This window comes from Apteryx mantelli, chromosome 12 (assembly GCF_036417845.1).
Source record: "Apteryx mantelli isolate bAptMan1 chromosome 12, bAptMan1.hap1, whole genome shotgun sequence".
Classification (NCBI taxonomy): Eukaryota; Metazoa; Chordata; class Aves; order Apterygiformes; family Apterygidae; genus Apteryx; species Apteryx mantelli.
In genome coordinates, this window is record NC_089989.1 from 23,117,542 (window position 1) to 23,134,651 (window position 17,110).

General features: G+C 46.5%; 1 protein-coding gene across 12 annotated transcripts in view; it reads right to left on the reverse strand.

Annotated features, from left to right (window-relative positions):
* FOXP1 (forkhead box P1) overlaps nt 1-17,110 on the reverse strand; it is a 385,930-nt gene that overhangs the window by 188,127 nt on the left and 180,693 nt on the right. Inside the window, exon 1 of one of the 12 annotated variants that reach the window (XM_067303480.1) lies at nt 9,328-9,385. The exons of the other annotated variants lie outside the window; for them this stretch is intronic. The gene's annotated coding sequence lies outside the window, so the exon portion shown is untranslated. Of the gene's footprint in view, nt 1-9,327; nt 9,386-17,110 lie in introns of those variants that run through there. 12 annotated transcript variants of the gene reach the window in all.

The window sequence follows — 17,110 nt, forward strand, 5'->3', positions numbered from 1 at the left end:
CAGGTTAAAAACAAAAGCCAGCAACAACACGTAGGGCCCGGGCGGTTTGTTTTATGGGACGGACTCCGAGTGCCTTACAAACACGAATTAATTAGGGCTTACAACCGCTCTGCAAAGTTGAGCGTTTGTCCTGCTGCAGCTACTCGGATGCAGGCCTGGGTCCATCGGGGAGTTTTAGCACCTATATGGGTCCAGGGAAGCCACGCGTGTACCGAAGCCTTTTACTGGGTCGCAAGCGCCCCAGCGAAGGGAACAGGGAAAGGCAATGGCAGAGCCGGGAATAAAACACACATCGTCCTCGCCATGCCTCGAAGACATTCTCCCACCCTCAGGAAAGGAAGCAGGACGGGAAGGCTATTTTTGGGCCAAGCTGCTGGAGCTTATAAATGTCTGCTGCAAACGCAATGCCTTATCAAAACAGGTGAGAGCCAATGCCAGCTGGACGTTCCCATTCCCTCGGAGAACTCTGCCACGAGGTTGTTTTTTTATTATTATTTCTGAGCTGGATATTTACATGTCTGACTCTAAATAGGCTTTGGCATCCTGCAAGGGAACCAAACGCGTGACCCTGGGATCTCGCAGGGCTGAGGGCTTGGCCGGACTCTTGAGAGGCATTCGAGGCACGCGGGTAGTAGGAAACGATTAATAGGGATGGAGCAGAGGTTGAGGAGGGACAGATCCTTACAAATGCACTGTTTTCTCCAGGAAACCAGAAACTCTCCAAGAAACTCCAGGGAAAAGGCTGAGGAAGAACAGGAGTGCCCGGGCAGGGTACCACCGACGAGGAAGCGAGGAGGAACCGAGGCTGTCGCTGGGTTTGCGTCGCCTCTGGAGAGTTTTACACGGTCAGGTAAAACTGAGAATCTAACCCGTGGGAGGAGAGAAGATGCTACCTTGAAGAATCTGACTATTACAGGATTAACTGCTGCAATCCCTCCCTCGGAGGACACCGAATGCCAGAACCTGGCCCGAGGGGTTCAGGCGCAGAGGTTTGTCCAGGCGTGTCGGCAGCATCTCCGCAGCACACGGAGGAGAATACTGTCCAAACCTGCATTATCTAAACATAGGTGCCTCTAAAATACTAAGTATTTATTTGGAGGGAAAAAATGCAATGAAAAGGAAGCCAAAACATATGCATTGCTTTGGGGAGTAAAACACGCCCCTCAAACACTTAAATCCGACTGTACCGCGTACTTATACCATGCTTAAAAAACATTTGCCAAGCATATAAAAAACAGAAGTTTACTGTCACACAGCTTATTTCCCTATATTCCCTCTAAATACATACATAGGGCCAGTTTGTTAGGGGGCGGAGGTGTGTAGCAAAGCAAAATCTAGCCAGACATGACACCATAACGGTGAACAATAAAAGCAAGTGCAGCATATGTGCTGGACACTTTATGAAAATAACCCAGCTACTGTTTTAACTTCTGTAAATTTTCCTGTACAGAAGTTTTTAATTCAGTTTCTGCTGTGATGTGATTCAGTCAACCCTTTAACTAATATTTATTTGTGAATTTAGGAAATATATTTTTACTTTCCAAATCTCTTTTTCTACAGAGCTGAACAAGCTAAAATCTGGGGATTTTTTTTTCCTTTCTTCTCTTAATGCTAAGTTTTTTTTCTCCATCTAGCTGCTAAGATTCTCCCTGGCTATAAGATCTGAAATGGTAGCAATAATTGTATTTCCTATTTTATTACTCCTAATTGCCCCTTTGATCAGAATCCCATGCCGTTTAACCACATTTATATGGTCATCCTGCACATGGCTTCTGAAGACAGAAGAGTCATTTTCCAAGGAAAAACTACAGGATCCGGGTTTCCCTTTACTGCATGCACATGGAATTCAGTACATTTGGCACCAATTTAGCTTGTTATCATTTCATTCTTCCTTTTGATATTTGCTTCATTCTAAAAACAATGTAAAGCTTCCCATTCTCTGGGAAGGACCAGTCATTTCTTCATGTTGGCTTCCTTCATCCAGCTTGTAGCACATCCAAGCAGATTCAATCCTGTCTTCCCAAAGAAGACACCAGTGATCACAAGAAATATCCCGCAGCTGGAACAGCTGAACTATGGGTCTCTAAGCTTTGCTGAGAATACATGGAAAGTCCTAACTCAGCATAAAGCCTAGGAAATTTTTCATACATAGCTGGCTTGTTCCTCCCAAAGTCCAAGGGTAAATTCTGTTTGCAAAGAAACAGGCAAGTCTCCCCAGCTGGCAGACTGCGCCTCTTTTCTGCAGTGCCCGTCTCTCTCGCACAGACACCTATGCTCGGGGGACATGACTTCCTGCAGCTCCTCTGACTGCTCTGGCCTTGGCCACCAAGAACGCACTTGTAGGAGCCACACCAAAAAAAACCTGCTTGCTTGGGGCCACCCGCTGGATGCTGCATCCCTGCAGCAGAAGAGCACGAGACCAACAGACACTACCCATCCCACGTGCAAAATAAGAGTGTTGCCTGAGTCCACATGGTTGTTAATAATGGTGTAAACCCTGACGAACTTCAGAGAACTCAAACAGAGCTGCTTTTGATTTAAGCCACGCACCTGAAAGCAGCATTTGTTCTCAGTCAACTTCCTCAAAGTGATGGTCTCAGGAAACTACATAAGCAGCCCAGCTCAAGAATTTGCAGTTCTTCGGAAAAAGAACATGATCTTTTGAAAGGCCATCCTTAGGCTAAGTGTTTTATTTGGAGGAGAAGCCAACATGAAGCCAAGTTCAACACAACCAGGGCTGAAGACTCGCACCTGAAGCATGCACACCTCACAGAGGAGAGCTGGGGATTTCAGCCTGCCTCTGCGACCTACACCCATTCACAACTGCTGAGGGACCAGTAGGTAAGCGAGAGAAACAAAAGCAATAGTCTCTTTCACCACTGCTCAATTTAGTCCCAAGGTGGGACGTGGATAGCAAGGCAAGGGCCTGACAGTGTGGTTTATCCCAAGTCCTTCTACTAACAGCTTTGCTCAATACACTTCACTCTTCTGCTAGAAGCGGGTTTGTTCAACGCGATTTCATCACGTTGTTCTGTCTGCTCTGCCAGTTCAGACAGACATTCGTATTCTCCAGTCGCAGGAAAAACTCCTGCTGCAAAGAGGGTATGTGCAGCCAAAAGAACTGAAGGTTCATAGATTAAAAAACCCTAACAGCTACCTGACTTGTACTATTTTTATTTTGTGTACAACCAGGACCAGTAGCAACAGGTAGATTCACTCAGATTTCCAAAACGTCACCCTTTCCAAGGTGCTCTCGCGGCGAGCCAGCAGTCTGGCACCGGGGAACTGCTAGCAGGGTCTCCGTATGCTGGAAAAGCAAAGCATCTGTGGATACTTTCTAGGGTTTTCTCATCAGATATCTGTCCACCATCTAGAGCCGTGAAAAGATGAAGCTACAAACACGGACAAATCAACAAGAATGGAAACGGGGACTCTTCATACTCGGAAACTTGCAGTCAACTTGGTTCAGTCAGATTTTAGAAGCTCAAAGGCTTTAGGGCTTTAGAAGCCCAAAGAAGCCAAAGGCTAATTCGATATTTCACACTGATAGAAAGCTATTTTCCTTGGCTATTAGTAAATCAGATCACAAATTCCTAGACCTTTTCCTCTGGATACCAGTAAGAGACTTGATGCTAAAAAACATTACTGAGATAGAGATCAGAGGTCTATTTTTGCTTCTACGTCTTGATATCCATGACTTTAAAGGGGTAAGTATATTAGCATATGATTACTCTTTAATCTGGTGTAGTTATAATTCTGGAGAGTAGTTCAGTGGCTTCACTCTCAACCAAAAGTATTTCTGTGAAGACACACTCGTTTGGCTGGGAAAGGGTAAGAACAAAGCTGTTTGTAAACAGAGCTGTAGAAGTCCATCTCCCATGAAACTCCAACCTCCACAAAGTAACTTTCTGCAGAAGAAATTACCCCATGCGAAAACTTCCTTTGAAACCAGCAATCCTGAATTACACAGAAACCCTCAAACAGGACTGCACAGTACCTCGTTTGAACTGGTATCCCTTTTAATTTCCCACCTGACTGGGTTGAAAAGGTTTGTGGGTTGGAAAGTGTGGAAGGAGAAACTTACTGATAATTGCAATCCAGGACCAGATTAAAGAGGGAGGATGATACAGGGAAAATCTTCTTCATAAACGAGTTTCTTTATCCAGAATGAACTGAAAAGGTCCTGTGAGGGGAGGAAGGATATGTGTTTCATTAGGACAAAGAGGGTAGGAAAAAACTGCGCCTGAAACCTCCTTTGAAGACAGCTCTTACAACACATAGCTTCTTTAAGGGCAATGTATTAAAATGACTTTGGAAGAAATATTTTTATCTCCCAAGAAGATTAACACTGAAGTTTTTGCACTGTACACTGTGTCATCATTACATCCAAGAAACACTAAAAAGCACCAGAAGAGATTCTCTTATCTCACCTTTCAGTCCATCGCACTTTCATCTGCCTGCTTGGGCCAGAAATCTCTCCATGACCCAAGAGACAGGTGCTTAGTAGAGCCATGCCTACAGAAACTGAAGATACAACACCTCCTGCGTAGCCTACAGCATCCTAAAGCAATACATACGTTTTGTTTAAAAGAAAGAGAAGGGCTTGAACACAGAAATATTGCTAAAAGAGATGAAGTCAAGAACTCTTCTTCATGGGCTTAGAGACTGAAAATTTCCAACACTACTAAAGTGTCTCTGATCTTCTGGCATGGCCAGAGAGAGCATGGTCTGCATTGCTCTGCTTTGCGAAAATCCCTTTCCCTGTGTGTGGGGGGAGCCAGCATGTACCTGGTTTCATCGACCACCTGAACAGCTATGGGCTCTGAGCACCAACGGCACAGGAACTGCTGCTGGGGTGCATCTCTCACACACGCTCAGGTGTGAACCTTACTTTTAGGTGGACAGCCACAGAGCAGGAACTAGGGAAGCCTCTTCTTCTCTGTGCACCTTTTGTTTCAGATATGGACACAAACATTTGACATCGGGCTCTCCCTCAGATCAGCTCTCCCAGGAGGCAGAGTCTAGGCATAGTCCACTGAAGAGCTAGCTGGCAGATGCTACCATCTTAACTCTACTTGTCTCCATGGATGTCCTTCCCTGCATGCATCCCACGCAGAAGAGGAGCATTGGGAGAATTGAAACCCTACGCTCCAGCACGGCCAGGGAAGTAGGCTTGTTGGGAACGATCATCATGTTTCTGATGCCAAAATCGGGGAACAAATTCAATGGGGCGGTTAGATGGCCATCAGGCAGAGCCCTGCTGCTGCCCGGCCCCAGCCAGCGCAGGCGAACGGTCAGGCTACCGGGGAACAACTGCTGAAAACAAAATGGCATGCGAGAAATGCAGAACTGAGACAAAGTGCAGGCGAGAACCATAAAAACCGAAGTCTCATTAAATGCTGGACAGTGGGTAAATAGAGAACCCTCCCGTTTGTTTGCTGTGCACCATAAAGGGGTGGAGGCAGGAGTGAAGGGCGTGCTTTGGAAAGCAACAGTTTTTACACTCTTCACCCAGGAAGTTATTAACTTGCATGTTTGTGGGCAACTGCACAAACTATTTTTGGTCATGGGACCCTGTGTAAGGAAAGGATTGCAAGGTTTTAATAACGCTCTTCAGTTAGCTTGGTTACCCACACAACAATGGCTCTCTGAGAGGCCAACTGCTGTTCAGAACTTGAGACAGGCTCTACTTCCAGAGGTATTAAACTATGAAAATATCCAACCATAACAGTAAGGAGCTATAAAAAGCACCCTGTTTATTTCACATGATTTCTTTGTATGCCACAGTGTTATGAGAATACTTTAGTTCAATTACAACATGGTAAATTGGAAAGGATTAACCATTTAAGTAAAGCACTTATTCTGTTCATTTCTGATTGGTTTTGGTGACTTTTACTGGGTTGAAACCCAGGTTTTTATTAATATTGGGAGGCATAAGGACATATGAATGTCTTTTAAAAAAATAAATTCAAAATTCACTTAATATCATCTTAAGTTTAAGCCACGTAGGAGCCACCAAAGGAAGAATCAGTGATTAAACCAAACAAAATAAACCAACAGCGCAGATTTTAATTCTGCATTACTGTAGGTCATATAGGTAGCTTTTGTAGCCCAGATGCCTAATCTGAGTAATAATCTGACGTGCTCGCTAAAATGTAAATTATATCCGATAACTTTTCTGCAACAGTGGACCACCGTCGAACATCCTACAGTAAAGGTCAAACACTCTACGTTGCACAAAAAGGTTATGATGGTGCTTTGGCTTATTACTGAAAAATGCTGTAAGGCCTTACTGAGACACTTTCAATATTAGGGTATACCAAAAAAAAAAAAAAAAAAAACGGGGGGGGGGGGGTAGGGGGGAGAAAACCAGACTGCATTTATTTATCCGAAGACCTGTGCTGCTCCGCAGAGAGGACACTTCCACCCCTTGTTAATCCCGGCGCCTTAAAGGAACACTCAGTAAGATAATGAATCCTTTAAATGTTACATCTTGTGTCTTGCATTATTGTGGTGCAGCAACTCTCCACATCAAACAGTCATCAGCACTATTACAAAGTGGGCTTATAAGAGACTGGCTGAAAAGGCGCTGTGTGAAAAGAAGTGGAAAATTAAAGCTGAAGCAGTCGAAGAAAGGGCTTAATTTACTGGCATGTACAGTATGCAAATGAGATTACTCTCAGCTTAACTGCATCATTTATGTCCATAATAACAGCATCATCATTACAGGGCTCAAATTAAATTACACCATAATTAGCATATCAAAGTGATTGGTTAAAGTTTAAAACAAATACCCAATTTTGTTAATGAACAGCTGTAATTGTCATGTACACTTCAATGAAAACTCCCTAAACAAATATATGTTTTAGAACAGAGAAAGATTTTTGAAGCCGACAGGTCTGCAGCTGAGGTAAATTACCTAAAAAAAAGAGTGACACAGACTATTCTATTAATGTTAATATATGCTCCTCGTTTTCAGGTAATAAAGCGTTCTATCAAAACAAGCCTTCGCCGCTTTTTTCCTTTTTTCTTTTCTTTTTTTTTTCCCCCCCTTGCATCTCTGACTTCCCGGCCGCCTCTGCGAGCGTCGCGGCGAGACCCGCACCGCCCCTGCAGCGGGCGGCGATGCCCGGCCTGCCCCGCACGCCACCGCCACCGCTGCCGCCTTCGGCTTCGCCGCGTCCCCCTGCCCTGCCCGGGGAGAGGGCAGGCAGCAGCGGAGGCGCTCCGGGAAGCCGAGGACGCGGTAACGCGCCTCGTGCAAACCGGGCCTCGGCGCGGCGGGAAGCGCCGCACGCGGCCCCGGCGGCGGCGCTGAGCCCTAACGCGCTCGCTCCGCGGCCCGGCCCGCGCGAGGCCCCAGGTGCCTGCACGCGCAGGACCCCGCGAGCCCCCCACGGCCCCCCGAACGTTTACCCTGGTATCTCCGAGCGTGCATCACCCTGCGCGGCAGAAAGCGACACGGGGAAGCATATTCGCTGCTAAAATTGGGAATGCACTTTCAAATATACTTAACAAGGAAATTGAATGTCTTATTAAATCCGTATTATCAAAACACTGTTCAAAAATTTAAAGAAAGTAGCTTTTCATTTTATTCATCGAGGAATCCATTAAAGCCTAAGCTCTGAAGTAGTATGTAAATTATGTGCCTTTCAAGGTAGAGCTAGGGCAAATTCACTCCATCAACTAATGATGAACCTCATTATGTGCAGGGAGTATTCATAATGAGGAAACAAGCCACCCGCCATTCCATGTTCTAACATAAATCCCTGTAAAATGTGAATATCTCCACGTCTAATTAAAGGCTACTAACTCCTATCATCCCCTACATGGCCCAAAAAGCAAAAACTAGAAATGTGTTTAAAAAGACACCCTTTGATTAAAAAAAAAAAAAACACATTTATTTCTGTTTATCACTGTTGAGTTTTAATTTAATCTAAAAGCAAATCATTGCCAGCTTTATAAGATAAAAGTTTGGGGGCACAAAAGTTTATTTATGTTATGTGACTTGGTCCTGTGTTTTAAAAAGAGCTTCAGATTAGCACAGGTTAAGCTGCATGCCTCAGTAGAAAAATAAATAAAAAGGCAGAGGAAAGAAATCTCTAGGAATAGGTAAGGAATAATATTTTAAGGAAAAAAAAAGAAAAGAAGGAAAGAAAAGCTTAGCTATCCTGCTTTGCTTGGGAACTAAGACTTCCTTAAAAAAAAATCTAGAGATCCCATAATAAATTGGGAAAGGCAGGCAACAGAGTTAGGGAGAGTGAGAGCCAATTAAGTAACCGAGTATACAACAGGTATTTGAAAGATTTTTTGAACCACACTCAATTTAGGAAGAAGCTGCTTCCCTTTTAAAATCCGGCAAGAATTAGGGACTAAAGACAACACCGTGTGTTACAGGCTGGAAGAAAAGTGCTCTTCCACAGACTTACCTAGATTGGATACTTATGCCTTACAACGGCAGTGTCCGCCCTTACGATCAAAAATGTATTTCTTATTAAGTTACATAATACTCATCGTATCTATCACCGTGAATTCATTTGCTCTTGCACTAAATTATGAATTTGCTCTCTGTACTTCCTGACGGAAAAGCAGACGGGTTTTCAGGCTCCCCTGAACGGGAGATGCACCAGTGTTTCTCTTCTAGTGCTTTTTATTCATATTTTTCTGAGTTTTCAGCACAAACCTAGAAGCACAGCAAAATCTAAGAGCATTTCAGTTTGCAGGAAAAAAAAAATCCACTGAGGCTGAATAACATACAGACTTAAAAAAAAAAGAAAGAAAGAAAAAAAGAGGACAAACGGATGGTTTAAGAAATACCATAACTCTTGTCAGGGCACGGAAGCACTTGGACAGCCCCAGAAAGGCTGGAGTACCTTCAGACTACGCCAAGCAAAAAGTTGAAATCCTCGTGCAGAAATACCCCTCGCGTTTCCTCCCTAGCAAAGCTTATTTAGAATTCACAGAAATGCATCGCTGCTAAGAGGAATACGCACCCATAAAATCATAAACGCAGAGAAATCAGTGCTTAAAAGAATAAAACAGAACATACGGATTAAAGTATTTTAGCAACGCGAATTTTTCTCGAAATAGCAGAGCGTTTTCTGAGGGGGAGAAGGGAGGGGGGGGGACCCGGCTTTCTTTAAGTTGCATAAAACCACCGCTGCGCTCCCCGAGGCTGCTCCCGGCCCGCTCGCTCATTCCTCGACTCCACGGAGGAATTTTTTTTTTTTTTCCTCTCCTTTTAGGTCAGCCAGTCACGCACGGCGCAGAGCAGCCCTCCAAAAATAACTTGTCCCTCCCCCGGAGCCGCGGAGTTGAACAACCTACCTTTGTTCTGGCGCTGCAGAGAGCGAGCGGCGCCGCCGCGCAGCGCAGCGCAGCGCCGCTCCGCCCGCGCGGAGCCGCCGCCGGGCAGCGGCAGCGGCAGCAGCGGCAGCAGCGGCGGCGGCGGCAGCGGCGGCGGCGGCAGCGCGGGGCGGCGCTGCGCGGGGCGCTGAGCGGAGCCGTCCCGCCGCCGCGCTGCGTTGCGTTGCGTTGCGCGGGGGCGCACTCCCTCCGCGACGTCCCGCCGCTCTTACCTCCGCGCGGTGCTGTGGTTTTTTTTAAAAAAAAAAAAAAAAAAGAAAAAAGAAAAAAAAAAACCCGCGGCGCCTCGCGCGCGCGTGGCCAAAAAGCTCAGCGGGAAGGGCCGCGCGCGGCTACCTGCGCGCCAGGCCGGCTCGGACACTCATTTCGCGGGCGGCCCTCGGCGGAGTTGCGCCGCTCGCGGCTCATTGTGCGCGCGGCGCCTGGGAGCGGCTCCCCGCGGGGGCCCCTCGGCTGGCGCGGCGCGGCGCGGCGTGGCGCGGCCGCCGTGCCGGGGAGGTAACCATATTAGGATGTGCATGGCAAAGTAAACAATAACATAGTTGCGATGAAATGGAAATTTTTTTTTCCCCCTCTTTCAAGCTAATGGTGTTGGTGTCAGTCCTGTTTTTAGCCTTTCCCACTAGTTTTGTTTGCTGAACAGGCCCTTTTTTTTTTTTTTCCTTTAAAAAGCAGAGGGATGGGGGGGGGGGGGGGGAAGCAAGTGTTAGCAGCTTCCAAATTTCTCGCTGCGAGGCTGCCGAAAAGGTTTTCGGGCACAGTGGGGAGAAGGAGGGGGAGCGCCTTTAACATCCAAATAAAGACATGTCAGTTTAATCATTAGGAAATAAAAATAAAATACTTGCATGCACTTCTGAGAGCTACAGCAGAATTATGGAGTGTGCTGGGATGGGGAAAATAGGCTTTAAGACTGCGATTTTTAAAGCAGGGAACAAGTAGATTAGGCAAGTCCAGTCGCGATTCACACAGTCGGAGTAGCTAACTGGAGGGATGAGCTAAGTCGTGCAAACCCCTGTGAGTTTGCTGGCTTTGAAGCTTTGAAATGGCTAGTTTTACAGGATAAAGCACTTTAAGCAAATTGTAAAATGCAGGTGTCAAGTTATTGTGTTTAATCAGGAACAGAGCTCAGAGCAGTTGCCATGCAAAGGTTCCCATGCGAGCGCAGTCGAGAGGGAAGTCCTGCAGCAGGAAAACGCTTCAACTGAAGTCACGTTAGTTTGATACCTCTGTTCCGAGCCCTAAACAAATTACCAGGAACAACAAGTGTAGCACAAAGGGACGAGACAACGGCGGCCAACACGGCGCGTTACGGCTCCGCAGTGACGGCCAGCGCGGGAGGGAGTTACAGCTAGGACACGAGCCGAGTTTCCACGTCCTCGTGCAGGAGGGCACGCGGCCGGTGGCACGGAGCGCTCCCCGGGACAGGGTGACAAAAGAGATGCTCTGCCGGTACCAGGCACCGGGTGATAAGACCCGCCGCGAGGAGAGCTTTCAGGTAGGTAGGCAAACAGAGGTGGTATGAGATCATACGCTCAATTTAGAACAAAGGCGACGTTTCTCCTACAAATAGGATGCACGCGTGCGCTGCCAAACCCGCTAGTACTCAGCTCATCGGGAGCAATCAGAACATCAGCGTTGACATCCGATGGCACCTACCAGCGTCTCTGCATCTTCCTAGATGAAACCTTAAGCTCGGGCTCTTCAAACACTAAATTCTTCAACCATCTCGTCTAACCTAAACATCTATAAAATTGTGCAGCATGTTCCTTATCTGTGCTGCATGTACAACCCCCCCAACAAAAATAAAAAGTTAACTTAACACACTGATATCCAAATCAATAAATCACACAACCAAGTAGCAGTTCAAAAGTTCAAAGACATGATGGCCAGTTCACTACGTCTTAGCACTCAACCAATAATAACTTGACTCCATCACTCCTCATAGTATAGACAACTTCATAGCATCATTTTCATTAGCCTGTCTCACTGAAAATTGCTAGCTATTTATGTATACGCTAAAATAAATTAGCCATTTCATCGAGCACTGTGATTCTTATAAAATACATTAACACAATACTCAATTTTCCAGTTGGAGTAAATAAATAAATCAATAAATTCAATACTCAGTAATTTCTATTTTTTTTATTGTGGAGCTTCAGCTCTCAGCGTAAGTGTTTTTATTGGGTTTATTTGTTTCAATAAAAATTGAAATGGGCCAGTGATCTTAGCAGTAGGATCTGGACAAAAAAAAAAAAAACAACTATCTAATATTAAGAAAGTATACTGTGCAGTATAGCCAACTTGTAATTTATAATTTTTGGTCAAAATTCGTTTTCATTACAGTTATTCTACAGCTGCTCAGTTCTGAAGGGTTTGCGTGGGGCCCTCATACGTGGTTTACCGCAGCTCACGTTCCTCGTTGCATCAGTAATCCCGCTGACTTGGCTTAAAAGACGCCGCGCGTACGGGCCTGGGCAAGAGAAGGATGCAGAATTTGGCCCCGTGAAGTTCTCGCGTGCGGCCGAGGGCCTGGACCAGCCGGGTGCTCCCGCGGGCAAACCCCGCGGCTCTCCCCGAACCCAGCACGGCCAACGCGCACCACAAGCTCCGCTTCGCCCGCCAGGAGGACAACAGCCTACAAGCGACCACGAAGAAATAAAATGCACCCCCCGTGACACGGATCAGCTTTGAATCCAGCCTCGGCACTGAAAAAACAAATGCATTAAATAAAACACACCATTGCAGCCCATAATGGTTTAACATAATACCTTTAAAAAGGTTGCCTGTGAATAGCACAGTTTGTAAACTGCTTGGCGGCAAGCGAAGGGTACTTTTTGTTCATATTCACTCTTTAACCTAATCAGAGGAAAAGTAAATATCAGGTCTCAATTTTAATGACTGACTATAAATAAAAGCTTTTACCCAAAATGCACAGTTTGCAAAGATAACGATTTTAAGTATGATGTCACTGGTGACCTATTGAACCGCATGGCACATGTCAGACAGACGTCTGTTTCTTAAATTGCAGTAATAAATTAGTAGCCACAGAATCTGCTCTGTCAAGAAAACGCGCAGCTTTCCTAGTCAGATGAAAGTTTAATGAACGGTGCAGGTTGGGTGGAAGAGCCGGGATTCCTGCCGACGCGCGGGGACGGCAGCGGGGCCGCACGGGAACACACGGGCTGGGGAGGCGACCCCGGCACTTCCAAGCGGGTAACGCCAGCAGGGTCCAGGCCTCCGACACGTACAGGTTTTCCTCTAAGTTTACACTGCTTAAAATATTAGGGTTTTTTAAATATTGCACGTGCCTACTGGTAGCACTGCCTCCCCTCCCTGCACGCGTGCGCGCGGGTACGCAAGCGTCCTGTCGGCGTGACCAGTAATGCCGTCGACTTGCACCTCCCGTCTTGACGACCTTGTTCTCAGCTGCTAGTAAAATTGCCAGATTTTAACCATTTGCACTGAACTTCTCCTTGCTGGGCGTTTTGCCACGGGCCAACTTCTTGTTAAAAAGTCTAAGCCCGAACTGCCTGTTTTGCTCCTGCGAACCGAGATCGGGAAGACGCTGGCCTGCTCCCGGTGAGCGACCCTGATGAGTGCTCCTTTGAGAGGTCGCCGAGCTCCCACGCTTTGGGCACACAGACTTGAAAACACGCCGGCGAGAGACGTCTGTGCGAGGGACGGGTGTATCACCGTTCCCCACCTACCCGCGCCGGTGCCCGGGCAGCGTGGAAGAGGAAGAGAAAGCCACCAGATTTGAATAGAGAGGAGACAAAAGCCGGTTCAGGGAGCAGGAAAACGAGCAGACTAGGACCAGGAGAGACACGAACCACAACTGCCTGAGCAGGTCACCTATTTCGGGGTGGGGGATCGCAGATTTTGTGCATCACGGAGGAGCGGCGCGGCTCCAGTCCAGCGTGGCAGCAGGAGCGCTTTTGGAGACCTGCAGCTTGGCCAACCCGAGATAAAGCGGTGCAGGTACGGCCAAAGCAACATCCCTACTTCAGGGGGAGCTCCCCACCGGCTTCCACATCTCAGCCCCAAAACGTGGAGCATCCCAAAGCTTCTTAGCCAACGGGTTTTAAATGCGATCTTGCCCAGCCAGGGCAGCATCCATTTCTCTAACCCTGTTCTGAGAAACAGCTGCAAGGTCTTCGCAGACGGTTCTGGCTGCAGAAAACTTCAGCCCAGTTGGGTTGGTATTTAGTCATTTTGGGTACAGCAGGGTTTTTTCAACAGGAAATGTTGAGCACTTTACTCTGGAAGTCTTTTTTTTTTTCTAGAAACAGCACTAACCTCTTTCTAGGTTTCAGTAAAGAATCTAGAAATTAAGATTTTTTAATGCTATGTTGCTGGTTTCCCATGAAACATCAACTCTGTTTTCTCATATTCGATCTTATGCATGGCATTGGTAAAAAGCTTTATAGAAAAAAAAACCCAATATGCAATAAAACTATGTAACAACCCCTGTACAGGAGGGAGTAATTTATAGCTAAGGCTTTCCACATCTGACTAATGGGTCCATGCCCTTCAGGAAACAAAGGCATATTGCCTTTTCCTCCTTCCAGCCTCTTAAAAAAAAAAAAAAGGCAAAAGAAAGAAAATCCCTCTCTCCCAGCTGAATTTCCCGCTCCCTGCAAGGATTCGGGGATCTCCTTGAGTGCAACAGAACATGGTTTCCAAAATCCACACGTTCCCACCGGGAAGCGGGGGCACAACCCCTGCCGGCGTTCCCAATTAGGACCTGCGAGTGTCACCAAGGCTGTCCTCTAGGATGTGCAAAGATTTTTCACTGGGTAGAGCTCTGAAGGAGCTTGAGCTTATGATAAGCAACGGCATACTTAACAGTTACATATTACTGTTCATGATAATGCAATATTTCATTTGGGTGATTTAAAAGTCCCTCTTGACCAACTTACAGTGAGACACCAAATGCTTCATCAATCACAACCATTTTTATTCACAATCCAGTGCAAAAACTACAGGGAGAGTTGAATTTTCAGTAACTCATTGGGGACGGTATTGCTACTAGCACTGAAAATCCTCCTATCTCACCAATTTTTATGTTAGATTCAAATATATTTTCTTTCTAAGCAGCATTCCATTTTCCTGCATCTCTCTGCCGCATTTCTTATCATGGCAGGGTGAAAGAGTATCCAATTTAATATCTGTTTTGCAGGACAGGAGATTTTTTTCATATCTTATGCACTAAGGAAAGCTGCAGGGGACGGCTTAGCAGACTGAGCATCAGGTTTTAAATACCTAGACTCCCTGGAACCACAGATCCCATCAGGTCGACTGAGCCCTTCATGTTTCTGGGGTAGATAAATTAAGTGTCATGCTGTTTACTTTGTCAGGATCTTTCCGACGAGACCTCTGAAGTTAAGGCCCTGTCTTGTTTTGTATGGAGTTTGAGGTTAAAGTCTCACAGTTAAGGCATAGCATGGGGTGCTACCCTGATCTCACTAATGCTAATAGCAAATTCTGCCATTTCTGTTAAAAGAGACATTTCCAGCGATCTACACCCAACACTTCCTCCAATGTTACTGGATGACCGAAGAAATTATTCAACGGCTTATCTGCCTCAGTTTCACTGTTAAAGGAAAAAATACATATATGCCTCCCAGACCTTTAATTCATAAGTTATACAAAAGACTGTCAGCTCTATGGATGACAGAAGAGATGTATTAATCATTTTTATAGCCTCATTTTTGCAGCTGGACGTAGCCCTATGCTCCTGCAAAGTCATACCCTCTTCCCACACCTCTCCGCCACGGGGCAGCTGTCGGCTCGCCCCTTCCCGAGCCCATCAGACTCCCCACCTCAGGGGGCTGCAGAGAAGGCCTGCCACGTCCATAAACACTAACGCTGCGAGACCTCCTGGTCCGGCGTGCTACAAGCTTTCTGCAGCGACCTGACCACGCAACGCACACAGGAACAGCCACGGGTGGGAGAGGAGCAGCAAGCCCAGCCCCAAGTGGATGTTGAGAACCCATCACGTCACCGCAGCTCCCGATGAATCACACCAAGAGCTGTTGTTCAGAAACATCAACTGTCTGCAACAGCAGCTCTCCAGAAAGAAATTGCTGGAGAGAAGTAGCATGAAATAATCACAGAAGACAACGTGACGGTTTTGATGGAAATGTGCAGAAGCATGCACCCATATTCACACATGGGCAAACACCCACCAACCTGGAACATCTCTGAGAGGTCCCTTCACCTGCAGGAGCTCCTGTTCATGGGAAGCAGGCTCACAGCAGAAGCAAACTGGAAGCTCGGAGGAGGGCAGTTATAAATAGACACTTCTCACCTATTCCTGGCCTCTTCCCTTCCCAGGTACAATTATTTTAATGCTCTTAGAAGATCCTAGGAAAGGAGGAAAAAGGCCAACTACAATAATTGTGATTATTAAAATCATTTTAAGTGGAAATTAAGCAGAAAAACATATTTCCTTTTGAACTGGGAAAGGGAAAAGGTCTGTCTTTTGATTTGTTTTTACAACAGTTAATGCAACAGTACACTCTCCCTGCTTAGGGTACCAGAAATAATTATAAACGTTCCTGAAATGTTGCATGTTACAACTATGTACCAAAGGTTGAGTCCGGCTGTTGGCTGCACTGGCAGTATTTTTTTCTCAGGTGGTCTCCTCTTTGGTGACATGCAACTTCCATGTTTTCCTCCCAAACTACCCAAAGCCCTGCAGGAGCTCCAGCGCAGCGGCGTGCGAGCCTTACAGCGCCGCATTAGGAAAAGAGACAAGAAACAGTCCTTTAGCTCAGTTTACACATCGTTACAGTCAATCTGGTTTTTAATGTTTTTTGACTAACCAGTGGACGTGATATCAAACCATATTTGGAAAACATCCAGTATTCAGTCCAAGATATCCGAAGTTGCAAACATATTGTTTGTATTGCAGGAGGAAAAGCTCCACCAGTGAAAGAAACCAGACAACGGCTCTGGGCAGGTCCTGCTTTTACTGCAATGTTTGGTAGATTGGTCTTTCACTTCACAGAGGCAGGACAAAAACCCCTAGAAAGGCAGACTGCGAAATTCCCTCCCAAACCTTCGCAAACCAAACCAAGGAAAACCAAACCAAACCAAACCAAAAACAGCCAGCAGAATCCGCTACAAAGAACAAGGACCTAGGGCAAAGTCTGACTACGGATCCTGGAATCTCAGCTTTTGATTTGCAGAGCGGAAAAGGCCTGATTTTTCGGGGCTGAGCCTTCTGCAAGCCAGGCCACTTAGCAGCGTCTGTAAGTTAGGCACTCCGAAACTGCTCACCAGTTTTAAACGCCTAGGTTAAGGACATTAAGGTCTGCTATACGTACTCCGACTGTGGCAGTGAACAGGATTAAAGTGAAAAGAACTAGAGGAGTCAATGGATGGCTATAGAGCAAACCTGTAAAGCCATTAAGACAGAACTTCTCTCTCAAAGCTGCTTCGAAATGATTATTAAACTAACCTCGTTAGCGCTCCGTTTAAAATAAGTTGGACGCTAAAGGACGTGAACAAATTCCTGGCCGCCCTCAGGCCCTTGCCATGCCGCCGGCTCGCAGGTACGACTCCAGGCTCACCGGACCCGGAGGAAAAACAGCAGGACGCGGGCGCAGTGCCGCCGCGTGCTTGAGCCAGGCTCGGCGGACGCCTGCCGTATTCCCATTTGCCCTCTTCCTGCGCCTCGCTGAGGGGCAGAGAAACGGCCCAAAGCAGCGCTGGCTGCCTCCGGGGCTGGCAGCTGTTT